General features: G+C 42.5%; 1 protein-coding gene across 5 annotated transcripts in view; it reads left to right on the top strand.

Annotated features, from left to right (window-relative positions):
* Positions 1-56: 56 nt before the first annotated feature.
* The window catches only part of KIAA0232 (KIAA0232 ortholog), a 66,340-nt gene continuing 48,814 nt past the window's right edge, over positions 57-17,582 (top strand). Inside the window, exon 1 of one of the 5 annotated variants that reach the window (XM_071744014.1) lies at positions 57-331. The gene's annotated coding sequence lies outside the window, so the exon portion shown is untranslated. Of the gene's footprint in view, positions 332-826; positions 976-17,582 lie in introns of those variants that run through there. The other 4 variants (XM_071744012.1, XM_071744016.1, XM_071744013.1 and 1 more) reach the window with 4 other exon arrangements.

The raw sequence follows: 17,582 nt of genomic DNA on the forward strand, positions 1-17,582 counted from the left end.
CTGCCGGGCGCCGGGATCCGGGCGGAAGGATACGGGGAGGAGCCTGCGGCGCGGTCCGCCGGGGCGCTGAGTCCTGTTGCCGGGTGACGGAGCGCCCGGCCCGGCCCCCCCTCTCCTTCCCTCCCTCCTTTCCCTCCCTCCCCGTGGCGCTGGAGCCGCCGCCGCCGCTGCTGCTGCTGCTGCTGCCGCCGCCGGTTTACGTAACGCCTCCCAGGGCAGGTCCCGGCTCCGTCCCGCCCGCCTCACTCGGGGACGGCAGCAGCGGGACGGAGTCCGCCGCCTCCTCCGGCTGCCAGAGGCCCCAGGGCCCCGCTCCGCGCCGCCACGGCAGGTAAATACCCGCCGCGGGCCCGGGGAGCAGAAGGAGGGGCAAGGGATGGAGGGAGGGCGGCTGCCGCTCTACCCGTGGCAACGGGAGGACGGAGCCGGGAGGCAGCGGGCGGACCCCCCTTTCCCTCCCGCACTCGCTCCTCGTTCCTTCCCGCCGCTGCGCTGAGGGACGGGCGGGCTCGGCCCCCGGGGAGCGCCAGGCCGGTGATTTAAGGCCCGGTCTCGGAGGCCCGCGCCGGCCCGCTCTCTCCTCCCCTCTCCGCTAACAGCCCGGGAAGAGGAGGAGTTGGGCCGGGCCTGACCGGGAGCTTGGAGGATGATTTCCTGGGACGGAGCTTCCCGCTGCTCGGCTGCTTCTGCCGCAACGCGGGGGAAGCGTGCCGGGGGGAGAGGGGAGGAAGCGCGGCGGCGGGAGGAGAGGGGCCGGGGAGGGGGTGACAGGAGAGCGAGGGGCCGGGCGGGGGGGGCTGGCTGCGGGCCGGCGGCGAGGCAGGGCTCGGGGGCGGGGCCGGGGGCCCGGCCGGGGTGCACCGGTCCGAGCTCCTGCCTGGGAGCTGAGCCCTCCCCGGGTCCCGTCATCCCTCCCCCGAACCGCCGCCGCCGCGCTCCTCCATCCCCGCCCGGCCCCTGGGGTCCCAGCGTCAGGTGAGCGGCTTGAGGCGGGAGGGAGTTGAGGCGGGAGCCGGGGCTGCCGTTCCTAAGGGCCGGGTCACGCCCGGGAGGTGATGAGGAGGAGGAAGGAGAGGAAGGCGGCTCTCGGCACCCGCCCGGTTTTAGGTGCCGGGTTGCGCCGGTGTCACCCGGGAGAAGCGGCGGATGCGGCGCTTCGGGGTCAGGGTTGCGAGAGCCTGAGCCGGGCAGCCCTTCCCCTGCCCTGCCTGACCCTGAGGTGGAAGTGACACCGCTTCCCCCCCTTCCCCCCCGCCTCCCCTGGGCTGCTGCCATCCATGCCTGGCCGGGCTGCGGGCATGGCTCACGCCGTGACCTTTCATCCTCTGCGTGATCGTACAAAGCTCAGACAGCGGCCGCTGCCCGCTCAGGAGGAGCCGGGAGGAGGCTCCGAACTCCTCGGGCTGGATAGAAACCGGGATGCGGCTGTAGGGCTTGGACCCCTGGAGCCCATCTCTTGGGACTCGCTCCCCTCTTTTTTTTTTTTTTCTTTCCCCTTTTCGTACAGCATTGTCCTTTAGGGCCTATTGAAGGCAAAAAGGCGGATAGAAAGGCTCTGGCTGCTGCTTGAGGAGGAGGAGCTGGGCTGATAGGAGAGTGATGGGCTCCGCAGCCTATGGCCGCTCCGAGCTGGGCGGGCCCGGCGGGGCTGCAGCCGCTGGAAGGCGGTGGGAGGGAAGGGGAAGGGGAGGGAAAGGGGGGGGGGACGGGACACGGCAAGGTTTGGCGAAGGTTACAGCTGAATGCAGAAGTGACAGAAACTGAGGCTTCATTCCAGCAAACTCATCTTCTGGTCCTGGCGCTTCTCTTAAAAAAAAAAAAAGAGCATTCTTTAAGGCGAAACTTTGAGCAAAGCGAAAGTGCGGTGTTTTAGGTTTTTTTCTCCTTTTTTTCCTTTTTCGTCTTTGTTTTAATCACTCGTTGCGCTGACACCGATTTGAAGGGTAAAGGTAGTTCAGATTGCTTGTCCTTTCGAATAAAAAGCATTCCTATATCCCAGTGTTTCCCACACATAAGTAATTCAGGTCGTAATTGACAGTCCTGGGATCAGAGGACACTGGGACAGGGACTTGGTTTTCCTCATGCACACCCTTTTACATGGGTAGGTTTTTTACCTGGACACCATCTATCCCTTTTGTGTTCCTGGGATGAGGTGGGAACTGTAGGTCAGATTTGGTGTCTCAGCTGTCAGAAGTGAGCTGGTGATGATTCAGTAGATAACTGTGTAAAACAAACTATTTCACTGCAGTGCTTAAATCCCAAGTATTGCAGGCTTCTCACAAGCCATGGGAGTCTTGGAATTGACATTTCCCTTCATTGTTTGAGGGAAAAATACGCTTTAAAATACGTGCAAGTTGAGGCATCTCACTGTACAGATTTTATTTTGTCCTAATCCTCCATCTGCTGTTTCTTGTCGATATGGGTATGCTAAAATGGTAGTGTACAGCCTCTCCCTTCCAATCAATAAAGCATATTGTGTCAGTCTCAGAGCCTTCTGTTTGGATGATTGAGGTAAAAGAGGGGATGTAGAATGTTCTTTCTTTTCAAAGACTAAGAATTGCAGGGGAAATCCTCATCTGTACACCCCACTCATCAGCAGTTTATATCCCCACCATGTTCTGCTTAGAAGAGATTCCCACACGTACATAACTCTGCCAGTTCATTTCTTCTGTGTGCTGGGGGTAAATGAGGCTGTGACACCACATCCTCTACAGATTTGGGTTGGATACATGGCCCTCAAGCTTTTCTGCTCATTAATTAATTAATGGGGAATTAATAGGAAAGGGCAGAGAGATACATATGGAACCCAAGAGGAAAAATTGGAGGCCTTTGAACTCCTCATGTTATCTTCATACACTGATTTCATAGTCTCTGTTCCCCAGTCCTTGTGTTGTTGTTGCTCTTCCTCACTCTTCCAAGGAAGAGAAATTCCATAGGGGTAAAATGATGCCAGCATTTTCCTTTGCTGTGCATTCTAGCTCATTCTAGTTATGAGCCCCTCCTTTTTCCCCCTTCTTGAGCATGTTCTAGGTGAACAGGTGGAATGAAGAAAGCCAAGACAGTGGCTTCAGACTTAGCCTAGGGGAGTTTTCTGTGGAATTTTATTGAATTTTAGGAATAGTCCTGTAGACTCATAATAGACTCTCTACTTAGCTAGAACCCTAGCAAAATCATCTACCACTTTGCAGCTTCTTCAAGCTTGGTAAAAAAAGGTACAAAATCTGTGATGATGGTTTTTGAAAATATTAAATATTTCCTTTAAAATAATCTAAATATTATGGGTTCAAAATACAACTTGAGCTTCTTTTTTTTTTTTTTTTTTTTTTGTAATCTAGGGTTTTCTGTAGTTTTGGAATATAAGAGACCCCTGTTCCTTTTTATTCCATTGCAGTTTGTTTTCCTTCTTCCCTAAGAAAAGCATTTATAGCATAGGTTTCATACCTGTCTGATGGATAATGTAAAGCCCCTAAAGTTGTACAGTGCTAGTAACAACCAATAGCTAATGACTAAAAATAACAACTTATTACTATAATAAGATGAGTAACAGTGTCTGGTAAAGCAGAATGTGATGAAGACAGCAAGACTTAAAATTCCTGTAGCCTGTGAGAGGTAGCAGGAGCTATTCCAGTTATCTGCAGTGCTGGTGGAGCTTGGAATCCCAGTGATCTTCTGCAAGGTATTTAATGTGCACTGTTTATTGGGATAGTTAATTCTGTATTGTGGAACAGAGATTGGGATCCTTCATTTTAGTCCAAGAACCAGTGGTAGAGTGGTCAGGTAATTTGTAAAGGTTTTTAGAGAAAGAAGTTGTGTCTCTGCCCCCTGACCCCACCCCACTTTTTTTTTTTCCCAGTAAAGTCAATTTCATGTTACAAAATAAAAGTGTTCAAATAAATATTTGAATGCTTACTTACATTTCAGGTAAAAAAGAAAACGTGCTGGCAGAGAAACAAATGGATTTTTGTAATTTGGAAATATCAGAATATTAATAAATTTATTAATATTAAATTATCAGGATTTTTAAAGGCAGAAATACTAGCTAACAGCAGGACTCTAGGGGTGGTTTAGTAGAAAAAGATCTCCATGAGTTAGTTGTAATATTTTTACTAAAAAGCATCTTGTTCTGCTTTCCAGAAAGTTGACTGGGTGCATTTATCAGGAATGCTGAGAGCCTGAATGTGAATTTTCTTGGTCCATGGTCATGGTTGGGAGCACGTTCAATACAAATCTTATTCTTTCACAAGCTTCTTGCTAGAAGTTATTTCTTTAGCTTTATTGGGAGCTACTGAATATTTTTAATTTTTAATCTGCTCTTTCCTTTATAATATTGCATCCAAGTATTTTGGTTTACCTGCATAAAGCTATTCATTGATTATTTCTACATCATCTAGATCCTCTTCCTAACTTGGCTTCTCTATGTCCACCTTGGTATCTCTCTTTCCAAGAGTTTTATTTCTAAGGCAGTAGTGTGGAAATTTCAATTACAAAGGTTTTAAATGACTTTTTCACTGTTGTGATATTCTGTGTAATAGATGGATTATATCCTGCTTAGTTTGTGCAGTCTGTGCTCAGGTTTGCTAAGATGATTTTCCTTTAAACAGAATTTGGGGAATGTTTAAATTTCTCTCTTTCTGTATTGTGGAGGAAGTTTTGAATCTGTGGTCAATATTAGCTTTAGTTGTCTTATTCTAGAAAGGATTGCATGGAAAAAGTTAATACTATGTGCAAAAAAAAACCAACTTGTTAATAAATAAAAATAAATTGCAACAGGGATTTAATCTGGATAATTTTGTGATCTTGTAATTTTCAAAAACCTCCCCTTAGTTACTGTTAAGTTTATTTAAGGAACAAGATCTGCTGGGTAGAACTCTGGGCTGGGATTGAGGAGATGTGTGTTTTTTTCTCAGTTTCATCTTAAAGTGCCTGTGTTCAAGATGCTGTATGGAGAGGAGGAGCTGTTAGGCCTTTTTTGAGTTATTAAATTTTGCTTTTGGGGTTTTTGCTGTGTTCATGGGTCGATGAGGTGAACTGGCTTAGTTACAGAGTTCTGAAGGTTGCCCATAGGTGCATTGCAGAAGAGGTTTTGCATCTATGGACTGTGGAAGAAAGAAAAAGGCCAAGGGGTAGCTGAAGGTCAGGAAAAAAATGAAGGCATTTTTCCTCAGTTTCTGCAGTTTTAACATCAGGGCTGAGCAGCAAGATACTCCCTGCAAGGTTATTCCAGGTAGTGGTAGTTTACTCAGGATTTAGATTGAAATAATCTTTGACAGCAAAGTGGGAACATGCACTGAAACATACCCAGAGTGATTAAGGAAGTTCTTCTGGTCACTTAACTTGTGTCTGATGTGCTTTTTAAGCAAATGAGACTAATAAAAAACTTAAAGAAAAAAGGCTGCTGGAAGCCTCACTAATGAAGGAATCAGTAATGCATATTGCTGCCACTGGGTGAATAATGAATTATTAGCTCTAAATCTTTGTGACACTGTCATTTGTCCTGACACACTTGAGGAAAAGCTGAAGACTCAGTGGCTGGGGGGAGTGCAACATTAAACCAGCAAATTTAGGACACTGGAATGTCTGAAAAGAAGCTGTCAGCTTCCAGTGATTTGTCTGATTGCTTACTTTGGGAGTTTAAGGAAAAACTGACTCAGGAGATCTTAATTCTGCTGGCTGGAGGTAATGACTGTTGCAAATTACCTAAAGGTTGCTGTTGGGTGATTTCCATTCTCCTGGTTCTGTCTTCTGGGAGTAGAAGTTCACTGTGCTGCTTGTTCCAACATTGCTCCTCACAGTGAAACTGTTTTTTTATTTTATTTTATTGAAGTCTTCATAGTTGTTTTGCTGGAAGTCACCTTGAAGAGTGTGGGATGCTATGAGAGTTACACATTTTTCTGTAAATCCAGATTACTTCAGTTTTCATATTTACATAGATTTTTTTTTTTTTTTTCATTGCTGAACAGGATGTCTTATCAGCTTGAGAGAAACCTCAAGGTTCCAGTTTTTAGTAACTTTGTTCTTCAGTTGTGAAAGAAGTGCCTTGGTTAACAGCACAGTGACTCCTTGGAGAGAAGTAATAAGTTGCTGTAAGAGCTTTTCTGGTGATGATTGTTAAATATTTTGCTTTGTGGTAAAGTAAGATTTCCAGTTGTCACTTGAAGTAGCAAACAGCAAAATTTATAATTTTAAAAGTAGTGTTGACCTGTCCTCCCTGTTCAGTGTGTAAACCTTTTTTCAAAGTAAGCAATCCCATTTGTAAGCAAAGTGCTTAATCCTGGAAGTAGAGATATGGCAACAAATATCACCATTGTTTTAATGGAAAAATAAGCAGAAAAAGTTGTTTACCTGACAGTCTTACAACACAAACTGAACAAACAATGCCTACACAAATGTTAAAAAAAATATATATATATTATATATATATTTATATATATTCTATATACTCTGTCCTGGGAATTGTTATTCTGCTCAAAATTGCAGTTTCCTACTTCTGCTCTCAATTTTATAAACACATAGAACTTTGCTTTCTAGCATTTTGGATTAGGGGCAGTGGAAATGGAGGAGAAAAACATTTGAAACAATTCCCTTTGGAGCTGTGCTGCCTTGGCACTGCTGCAAACTTGGGATCTTCTCTGCTGAAGCCACAGAGCTTGCAAATTCAACTTGTCAGAAGATTTTGTGACTACTGAGCCTCTGGTGGCTGACACATATTGTACATTTATACACTGTAATTAATGAAAATAGTCATCTGTTTGACTTCCAGGTGAGGTTATGACAACATTTGGTTGTGAAAAAAAACTCTTGAATAGACCATATAGTAAGGGAATGTTTGTATTTTTGGTTTTAAAGCCTTCATGAGGTTATTTTAAACCTTTCAAAAAAGTAGCAATTAACTCTTCAGCTTGCAGACCAGGGATAGAAAACTTCAGAAGTGAGCATTCAGAACAGACCTTCATCCAAATTGAAGAATAAAAGAAAGGAAAATGGAGAGTGTGGCCATTAACTAGTTAGATGTTTATTAATAGCTGAATTAACAACTCTGTAATTTAAATCACTGTTTAAATGGCTTTAAATGAACTGCATCTTTGAGACTGATAATTCATTCTTCTTCTCCCTCCCCAGCTGGAAGCTGCAATGTATGCCTAAGAATATATTGTATATTAATAGAAATAAATCCTGTGTGGATGCAGTAGGAGAGGTTAGGCAGGGCTGTTGGTGCTGCAGTAGTTTTCCAGCTGCTGTGGAAAGCACAGAATATTTTATCAGGGAGGGGATTCCTTTTGTGCCTGGGGGGCTGGTGGCTGGGAAACTGGGAGCAAGGCTGGTTGAATGGACACCCAGGTAATTTACCACTCAGACCTCCAAGCCTTTAGAATCCCTCTTGGGAAGGGAGTTAAAAAGCAGGCAAATAGTTAGTTACAGGTAGCTTGAATTGCTCTAAAAGTTGGTTAAATTGAAGGCATCAGGAAGGAGAGTGATCAAGGGACTTGAGAGCATCTCTTCCTGTTAGTTTGCTGCATCCTCCCTCGTGGTGTTAAGGATGCAGAGAGGCTGGAGAGGGTCCAGAGGAGAGCCAAGAGGATGATCAAGAGCACTGGAGCACCTGGCATTGGAGGAGAGGCTGAACAAACCCAGTTTTTCTTGGGAAGAGGAGGCTCAGGGGAGACCTTATTGTGATGTTCCAGAACTTAAAGGGGGCCACAAATCAGCTGGAGACTCCCTGTTCACCAGGAGTCACCTGGACAGGACAAGGGGCAATGGGCACAAGGTGCTCCTGGGGAGATTCCCATGGGACACAAGAGGGAAATTTTTCCCCATGAGGACAGTCAGACCTTGGAATGGTCTCCCAGGGGAAGGGGGGGATTCCCCCACTTTGGAAAGTTTGAAGTCTCAGCTCTCTGGGGTGCTGAGAGATCTCAGAGAAACAATAATATCAGAAGGGTTGGAGCAGGGGATCCTTGAGGTCCCTTCCACCCTGTGGTTCTGTGATCTATTCTAGGAAATAGACAGTAAATGCAGTGAGATACAAGTAGTAGAAAGCTTGCAGATTTCACATGCCCAGAGCCCTGAAGATAAATGTCTCAGTGAGCTTAAAATGTGTGTATCCTATGTGACCTTAGTTATACTTGGGTTTTATTACCTCCACTTACGTTTCCTTAAACCTGAGGGAGAGTTCCTGAAGCCTGATGATGATAATCAATGATGTGCTGTGTATTGCTTGTAATGATACAGCTCTTGATAAATAGTCTTCCTCTGTAGAGTCTCCTGGCACAGAGAAAAAAAAAAAGACAAAAAAAAAAAAAAAAAAAAAAAAAAGACTATTTCTTCTCTGGAGAGATATTTCTGCCCAGGCCCTCAGCCCTGTAGCAGTCCATCCAAGCTATCTCTGTCCAACAGACCTGAAGGGGATGAAGTGAGGTGTTTGGCACTGGCTCTGATGTTCAGTTTTAAACTGAAGAACTTAAATCTTACCAATGTCTTCAGTGGTAAAAGTAAATGTGACAGAACAGTCTGAAACCTGCTGTTGGTCATCCTGAAATGACACCAGTGGTTGGGGAGTGCTATATAAGTATAAGCTGAGGCATCATCTACATGTTTGAGGTGTGCACGTTTCCTTCTGCAGTAGCACTCATGGTTTCTCTTCATTTCTCCACACTTTGGTAAACCATAATATTCCAGGTTTTTGCTTTACTCCTTGGCCTCTCTCTTACCAAGCTTGAAGCAACCTGTAATTTCTTTATCATCCTCAGGCTGCTGTTGTGGTGGATTCTGGTGAGTTTGAGGCTTGCTGAATGATAGAAGAGGAACAGTTGCATGGGTCAGTAGGGAATCTTTGTAAAAATGTTGTAATTTTTGACCACTGCCCAACAAAAATACTTCTTTCCATTTAGAACAAACTCATCTTGCAGCCCATGGGTCAAGTTAAAGGGGCAGAAGGCTGAGAGTGCCAGGAAGAGACTGGGAGAAAGAGCAGAAGATGCTGCTGCTGGTGTTGTTCCCTTGGTAGTTACTAATGGTATAAAAACCATCACTTTGGTGCTTTACAAGCTGGTCCCTGTGCTGGCAGTAGTGGTAATTAGTTATATGCAGAATTATTTTAGGTTAATTTTTACTGTGAAAAAATATTCACTTGAATTCCTTATCATTAGATGCTGGTTTGCATTTCTAAACTTACAAAAACTGCCCTATTTCTAAGTTAAATGATGTGTATACATTTGTCTTTTTTAGATAGTATATAAAAAAATGGTATTCTCATTTAAGTAAAGGAATAAAATTTTGTTCAAATACCAGTTTTAAGCAAGTGTGAAATTTATTTAAAATCCAGTCTAGACAGTAAGAAAAATAAACTGAAAAAAAATTGCCTCATGGCAATTCATGTGCATTGTTTTTTAAGAAAAGAATGAAATTATTAGGACTGTATTGGTAGCTGGATAACCTTGTTTGGACAAATCTTAAGAAAATAATGTAAATTATTTTGTTGCCATAGTTGATAGCCAGGAATTTGAAATCAGTGACAGAATTAGGGAATCATCATGGTTGGAAAGGACCTTCAGATCATGGAGTCCAACACCACCTTAACTACTAAATCACCAGTAACTAAACTATTATTAACCACTAAACCACCAGTTTATAAATATCTTTCAAGTTCCTAAGTTTGAAGGTTTTTTGAAAAGCTGGAAGCTCTTCTTGGAATGAACACTGACATTTTTTGAGACACAATGCTTTGGGTTTAGGGGGGTGCAGGTTACAAATACACTGTGCTTACATTTATCTCAAACAACTGCACAAGAAGCTGGTACCAGAAATTGGTTTGTTAGTCAGGTTTTATTTTGTCAGGAATGATCTGTGCTCCTTTACCTTTGTTGGAATGTGCAGTGTAGTAATTTTATTTTTTAATGCATCTTGAACACTGAGTTTTGAGCTCTTCACTTTCCCGAGTGATGCCATGAAACAGCAATATTTCTGTCTTAAAGGTAAAATTTTCTTCCTAAATGACCAAAATGCCTAATGAACATGTTCTGCAAAACTTACCAGCTATTAGAGCTTATTAATTAAGATTTTTCCTCTTTCATCCTGCCTTTTTTTCCCCCACTTACAGCACATTTTCCTTACGTTTTGTTACATTTTTATTTGTAGAAAGTGAATATTCAGCTTCCTGAGAATTTGAGGTCTTGGCAATGGAGCTGAACCCTGACTTTACCCTCAGCCTTCCCTGTTATTTCTGCAGTCCCCATGGCTCAGAGTTTGCTCTCTGATGTTCTGATACCTTCTCCCAAAGTTCCCATCTTAACAATGTGCAGCTCTGTGAGTGCATCAGCAAATTCAACTCCTCCAGCTACTTTTTCCTTGGTGTTTTGTGTTGTTTTTTAAGGGTTCTTGAATTATGAGGAACATGAATGTTTTATAAGAACAGCTGTACTGGTTCAGACAAAGGCTTTCAAATCCACTACTTGTCTGCAGCAGCATCTCTGAGTGAGCTGTTAGGGACAAAAAAGATCAGGGAGGGTATAAATGATATATGTGATACCTCTACTGACACTATTTTCAGGCTGGGGGATTTCCTGATGTGGTTTGTCTGGTTGGAAGCTCTCAAGGGATCTCTCTTCAATTTTCTCTGAAGTCCATGTAATTTTTTTTAATTTTTTTTTTTGAGTCTTCACTATTTTCTGGCAAAGAACTCCCAGCCCCTCTTGTGTGAAGTTTTTACACAGCTGTTCCCAACTCGTTGGTACTTGCAGGTAAAAAAACACATGGAACAGTCAATCTCTGGCTATGGAGAGGCACATCCTTGGTATTAAATGACCAATGTACAAAATTGTGGAAAAAATCAATTGAGTACATGAAGATGACTTCTGTTTTCTTCTGTCATTTGCTCTTTTAACTACTGGAGGGTTTAAGCCTATAGTTTCATGAAATACCTAACATACTGCTTTGGAAATAGATCCTAATTAATAGCACATGATCCATTGCTCTGTGTATTAAAAGCATGAAGTTCTTACTCCTCTTCTGTCTAATTTCAATGTCTATTCCAAATTTTGTTTGCCTTTTTAATGTCTGGTCCAGTTTCATAAGGTCCTTCTGCATTTTTTCAGTGATTTTGTATTCACAGCCCCTGACATCTTGCTGTTGCTTGGTGGCTTCTTCATTTTTTTGCCCAGGACATCTCTCAGGTCACTTCCAGCTTGGTTCAGCAGTGCAGGTCTTGGGGCAGAATCCTTCAGATTTTCCCTGTTTGGTTTTATCTCTGTTCTTTTTCAATGCTGACCTGAGTCAATGAAGGCTTATGTGGTAGCTCTTGAATCCTTTGAGTAATTCCATTAAGCTTTTATACAGGATTAGCAGCTTCAGATTTTCATTTGGATAAGTGTTATGAAAATCAGCTTGCAGATTTACAAGGGGGAAAAAAAAAAAAAAAATCCCACAATAACACCCAAAGCCTGGTTTCTGTCCAGGGGCCAGAACTACCTGAGACCACAGAAAAGACCTTCAAGAAGAAGAAGGTTGGAAAAGACCTTTAAGATCATCCAGTCCAGCCATTAACCTAACACTGACAAGTCCTTAGCTGAACCATATCCTTTAAACACCCCCAGGGACCTCTGACTGGACTGAGTTATACCAGAACCATAGGATAAACCCATAAACATGACCTGTCCATGAAACAAACCCACTACAAATTTCCCAGTAATACTTCTCAAAAAAAAAAAAAAAAAAAAAAAAAAAAAGAATTTCTGTGTATCTAAAAGTGAATTCACAGAGCTGTTTTATTTTTCTGACCACTTCAGTGTTCTCTTGTTTTGCTTCCAGCCAGGTGTTCTAATCTCTGTTTGGGAATCCTTCTGAACCTTGGGGGCAGAAATTGTCTGGACTGGGATGGAGGGAGAGGCTTGTTTATGGCACAGGCATTATCAGTTTGCTTTTTTTCAGATAATATTTCAATGCTTGGGTCATGAATCAAGTCCCTTTTCTGCCATTTCTTGTCCACTATCATGCATTAAAAAGCTGTCCTTGCTGTGAAGACTATACAGCCAAATTTCTTAGATTACCAAGGAATGTGGTTAAAAAAATAACAACTCCTTTTACTTCTGAATTCACATGTCTTGGAAATGCCATGTGAAATTTATTAAGGACACAGATTCCATTGTTTGCTAGAATTTAAATAGGCTTTGTTTCTGGGCTTTGGCAGTGCCCTCCCCAGTGTGTGGTTGTTTGGTTTGTGTTTTAAGGATTTGTTTAGATTTTTCAACAAAAGAAATTATAATGAAATTGCTGATTCCTCCAAAATATATGAGAAAAAATTTGGAAAAGTGTAAAAAAAAAAAATCTGTTACCATCACATGGTGCATCCGTGCCTTAGATGATCAGTTTTTTACAGGGGACTGAAATTTATTGAAGTGAATATGTGATTTGGGTATGATATTGACCAAACTTGATAAAATTTTCACTATTATTTATACTAATTAGAATTTTCAGGGTGGTTTTGCTATATGTAATTGTCATGGAGGGTAAGGAGTCTCTGCTTTTAATAAAACTATTCTGGGAAAAATACTGCTCTAAAATACTTTGTCCTGGTAAAAAAACCCCAACAAACTGAATTCTTTAATAATCTTTTTTCCCCTCTATGCTTTGAAAAATTGTGATATATTGTCAAAGACCATAGCAGGAATATTTGTTTGTAAAATGAGAGCTGTTAATTGTAATCTTTGGGATGGATTGGCATATTTCACAGAATAACAGAGGAAACTTGTAATTTAAAATGTGCTTGTTACCATACAGTAGTAGCAGGCAGAATGAGGTGCTGGAAATACAGATATTATCCCTTTGGTGAATGGAAGGAAGGAAAAGGCAGCACCTGGAGCTTTATCCAAGAGACTGCCTTGAAATAAATCAATCTAAATGTGTAGGGAGGAACTTGGAGGCTTCAGGGAATTTCTTTGCAGATCATAGAAATAAGTAACACAAATAAATAGTTTTCACCTTATTTCAATATGCACATCCTCCTAATTTTTTGTCCACTGGGAGTGGGGACCCCAGTGCAGTGACTTGAAGGCTGCAGATAATTTGCTTCCTTTTTAAGTTACCCTTTTATGAGCTCCAAGAAGAGGCTGTTGACCTTTCCTTTACCTGAAAGGAGAGTATTGAGGGGTTGGGTTTTTACTCTTGAATTATGGGCAACATGAATGTTTTATAGGAACAGCTGTATTGCTATTTTCTGTCACTTTATGAGTTGATAGTAGGAATATCTTTAAGAGAACCTGGAAGCTTCTTAAAGCATTAAAGCTGCTTATTTTTTTTTCATTGGCAAAAAAAACTTTGTCCAGAGCCTTGCTGTGTGGGGATATAATTTTTAGAGGCCTTTTGGTGCTGATAAAGTACAGATAGGGTTACCTTAGATTAATTCAGTGAGTTTTGTGGTTTGGCTTTGGTCATTGTTTTCCAGGATTGAAAACAACTGGGGGAAAAAAAGTCTTATTTTTAAGCTCCTTGAGAGAACTTAGGGGTTTTTTGGTATGAAAAGGAGTATGGAAAAAAAAAAATAAAACTGTTGAAGACCTGGAAGTGTTTTGCATGAGCTTTTAGCCAGTGCACTCTTTCTGTGGATAGTCTGATAATATTTACCCAGGTAAGCACTTTTTTGGTGAGCTTGTATTAACTTCACTAAAAAGTGATTTAATTCCACCTTTCTTTTATTGCACTCTTTGTAATTTTAGGGTAATTCTTCACTCTTGTGCTGAAATCCTATAAACACAATTGCCACAAGAAGTTGTTTGTGTGGCTCTCACTGTGGTAGTACCAAGACTCTCTTTAAAAACAATTTTTTTTTAATTATTAGGTATTAATTATGACAATACCTGTACTCCATTTAACTTACAGGGAAGACAAGGCTTAATTAGGCTTCAAAAAAAGTTTATTTCCTGGGAAAGAGCAACTTGTAAGGCATGGACCTGGAGTGTTCCAGCTTCAGTTTCTGTACCATTGATCCTCTCTCCTGTTTCTTGCTACAGAGCATCTGAAGTTGTTGCTTTTCCATAAGTAGATTTCATCAGACTAAAACTCAGTTATTATCTGTCCAGTTTAGGTGAAAAGAATTCTTAGTGACCATCACACTGAGTGTAATTGTAAGAAAGAGAAACTATTCTTAGTCTTGAATTTCAAAAAACCAAGTGCTTACACAATCTTGGATTTTCATTCCAAGGGATGTCAGAAATTGGCTCATGTGCCTGGAGTTGTTAAGCTGGTGACAGCTTATCTAACACTGACCCTGCTCATGTCACTGGTTAGTGTTACAAAAACTGCACTTCAATTAGGAGCAAAAATTCCAGCAGGAAGTGGAGTAAGTAGAAATTCCCTTGAAATAATTGAATAATGTATTTTTTGAGTAGGATTTGTAAGGAAGACTCCCTGTTCAGATTAGCTGTGGCCATTGTGAAAGTTATTTTTAACAAGATGGTGTGAAAAAGATGAAAAAGGGATGATAACTTATCAGAAAATGTGATCTCAAAAATTGAGCTTCCCATCTCTTGGCAGAAATGTTCACTCTGAGTGACTTGGATTGATTTGATTTGGGAAGCCTCTGTAGCAATGAGGTGGAAGAATACTCAGGCTGCATGAAATTTTAATCCCAAAACGTAATGAAATTATCTTTTGAGGCTTTCTGGAAGACAAAGTGCTTGAGACAGTTGTAAAATGAGAACTCTCAAATATTAATTCAAAATTTTGTTCAGGTTTCCGGGTTTTATATAATTTATAGCTCGAAACATAGAATAGTGGTAAAAAGATAATAGAATATGATCATCAAAAAAAGCTGGACTACAATGTTTGATCATCATAGAAATTTTCTTGTTGTCTCATTTTTTAATTGCTGTGATAACCTCACTGTCTCTCACTGTCTCTCCTCTCTCCTTCCCATATAAAAAAAAAACAAAAAAACAAAAAAACCAAAGTAAATCAGATTTTGTCAGCCTAGATTCCAAGAACTGTTTTTTTTTCAAATGCTTTGTCAAAAGATGTGTTAAGATGGATAAGTGAGGCCACATTATCACCTGATTCATGGTAAAGTTGAAGCATGGACTCAGACTTTACTATGTGCTAAGGAGCTAAACTATCTGAGTAAGTCTTAATTGAAGTGACTCAGTATCCAGCAGCCCTTTCCTTTCCTGCATTACCCAGGCACAGAATGGTTTGGAAGAAGCTTTTAAAGATCATCTACTCCTGGAGTTGTTAAGCTGGTGACAGCTTCTCTAACACTGACCCTGCTCATGTCATTGATTTGTGTTACAAAAACTGCACTTCACTTCAAAGCAAAAAATCCAGCAGGAAGTGGAGTGAGTAGAAATTCCCTTGAAATAATTGAATAAGGTATTTTTGAGTAGGATTTGTAAGGCAGACATCCTGCACTGCTGTGGACAGGGACATCTTTCACTAGGTCAGGTTCTTCCAAGTCCTGTCCTGACCTCTGGACACTTCCTTGGTCATCCACAGCTTCTCTGCACAAGCTGTGCCCTGTGTCTCACCTCTCTCACTGTAAAAATTCAGTTTAAAACCATTGCCCCCTGTCCTGTCACTGCTGCAAAAGTCTGTCCCCATCTCTCTGACAACCCCTCCAGAAGTATTGAAAGGCTGCATTGAACTCTCCTCAAATCCACCTCTTCTTCAGCCTCAACCTCAGGTCTCTCAACCTTTCCTGCCAGGAGGAGTGTTCCATCCCTCTGATAATTTTCATGGCCTTCCTCTGGGTCTTCTCCTCTTCTTCTGCCCCTGTGCTCAGCCCTGGGGAGGCCACAGCTTGAGTCCTGTGTCCAGTTCTGGGCCCCTCAGCTCAGGAAGGAGATTGAGGTGCTGGAGCAGGTCCAGAGAAGAGCAAGGAGGCTGGGAAGGGATCCAGCACAAGTCCTGTGAGGAAGGGCTGAGGGAGCTGGGGGTGTTGAGGCTGGAGAAGAGGAGGCTCAGGGGAGACCTCATCACTCTCTCCAACTCCCTGAAAGGAGGTTGGAGCCAGGGGGGGGTTGGGCTCTTTTCCCAGGCAACTCTCAGCAAGACAAGAGGGCACAAGAGGTCTCAAGTTATGCCAGGGGAGGTTTAGGTTGGACATGAGAAAGAATTTCTTTCCAGAGAGGGTGATCAGCCATTGGAATGGGCTGCCCAGGGAAGGGGTGGATTCTCCATCCCTGGAGATATTTCAAAAGAGCCTGGATGTGGCACTCAGTGCCATGGGCTGGGAACTGCAGTGGGAGTGGATCAAGGGTTGGACTTGATGAGCTCTGAGGTCCCTTCCAACCCAGCCAATTCTATGATTCTGTGATTCTCTAAGAGGTCCTGTCCTGGAGACCCCTGAGCTGGATGTGATATTCCTGGTAGGATCTCATGAGAGCAGAGCACAGGGCCAGGATCTCCTCCCTTGGCCTCCTGGCCTGGCTTCTTTATTGCACCCTAGCATATCCTTGGTTTTCTGGGCTGCAAGCACTGGTTCATGTTCAGGTTTTTTATCCATATCCAGGGAGGTTCCTTCCCTGAAGCAGATCAAGTGAACCAGTCAGCTTGGTGTCACCTGAAAACTGCTGAGGTTGCACTCCACCCCACTGTCTGTGTAACTGGTGAGGACATTAAATAGGAGCCATCCCAGTATGGACCTTAGAGGGACATCACTTCTTACTGGTTTCCACATTGAGCCACTGACTGCAACACTTTGGACACAGCTGACCAGCCAATTCCTTATCCATCTAATAATCCATCTATTGAATCCAGTTCTCTCTAATTTATCAGGAAAGATGTTGTGTGGGACCATGTCAGAAGGCCCTACAGAAGTGTAGGTAGGTGACATCTAGAGTAATTTGTTGTCCAGTGATGCAGTTGCTTTTGTTTGAAATAACTCAGTTTCCAAAAAGCCTTCAGTGAATAAAGTGATTATTTTAATTAAGCCCTCTCCATTAATGGTGTCTCTCTTGGCTGATTTTGGTGATACCCTTGCAAACCAAAGACTCCTTGGAACATCTCTTTGCCCTTCCTCTCCATTTCCTGCTCACCTGGTAAAAGAAAATATTCTGGGTAGGTAGAGATCTGCTGAATAAATGAGCTTCTGGTTTGGTCATTTTCTCACTTTTTCATTTCCTGATTCTCCTCCATGTCCCTTTTGTAATTCCCCTTCCCAGGGGAACTTTCTGTCAACAAGGTGTGGATTTCCTGAACATTTTGGCTGTTTCTGCTCCATGTCTCAAGACAAATGGGATCTCAGTTTTCCCTCAGCTTTGAAGCTCTGAGTTTTGACCTTGACTTGTAGAGAGTGTTCATCATGAGGGGGGTACCAACAGGAAAAGGACAGAACAAGTGTTTGAGTGGAATGTTGTTCTTCAACAATCAACATGGACTTCCCAAGAGTTTGGACTCGTGGGACTTGATTTGGAGCATCTTGGTGCCAGTGTTAGACTTTTCTGGTGCTTTCTGCTCTCTGTGTGGTGAAGCAGTAACCTCCAGGCCCTTTGCAGGATGCTTTTACCTGCTGTTCATTTGTGCTTACTTAGGAGATTCTGTCTGGTACAAAAAGGTTACTGGCAAAGATTGAACAACCTTGCATTGCTTGCTTCCTCAAA

The sequence above is a fragment of the Heliangelus exortis genome, chromosome 4, assembly GCF_036169615.1.
Source record: "Heliangelus exortis chromosome 4, bHelExo1.hap1, whole genome shotgun sequence".
In the NCBI taxonomy this organism is placed as follows: domain Eukaryota; kingdom Metazoa; phylum Chordata; class Aves; order Apodiformes; family Trochilidae; genus Heliangelus; species Heliangelus exortis.